This window comes from Charadrius vociferus, unplaced genomic scaffold, assembly GCF_000708025.1.
Source record: "Charadrius vociferus isolate BGI_N301 unplaced genomic scaffold, ASM70802v2 scaffold37, whole genome shotgun sequence".
Lineage (NCBI taxonomy): Eukaryota > Metazoa > Chordata > Aves > Charadriiformes > Charadriidae > Charadrius > Charadrius vociferus.
The window spans coordinates 665,000-665,302 of NW_009649457.1; positions in this window are offsets into that span (position 1 = coordinate 665,000).

The following is a 303-nucleotide window of genomic DNA, read 5'->3' on the forward strand; positions in this document are numbered from 1 at the left end:
AGCCACGGCCCCCGCCTAGCTCCCCCTTTCACCCCCTTGCCCAGACCCTCATCCCCAGCACCCACATCAGGATCCTGATGCCTGGGCAGGACCCTCCCACCCCGTCCGCATCCCCACTCCCGGGTATCCCATCCCAGAAGCCCTGGTCACCCTCCCTGGCACCAGGAGCCCAAGGGCAGTGGGGTGGACCCACCCATGGGTGTTGCAACGTGCAGCCAGCCCATACCATGCACCAGGTGAAGCACCGACAGCGGCAAAAAAAAGCCACTTACCAGGTTCAGGGTCCGTCTGGGGAGCGCAAGC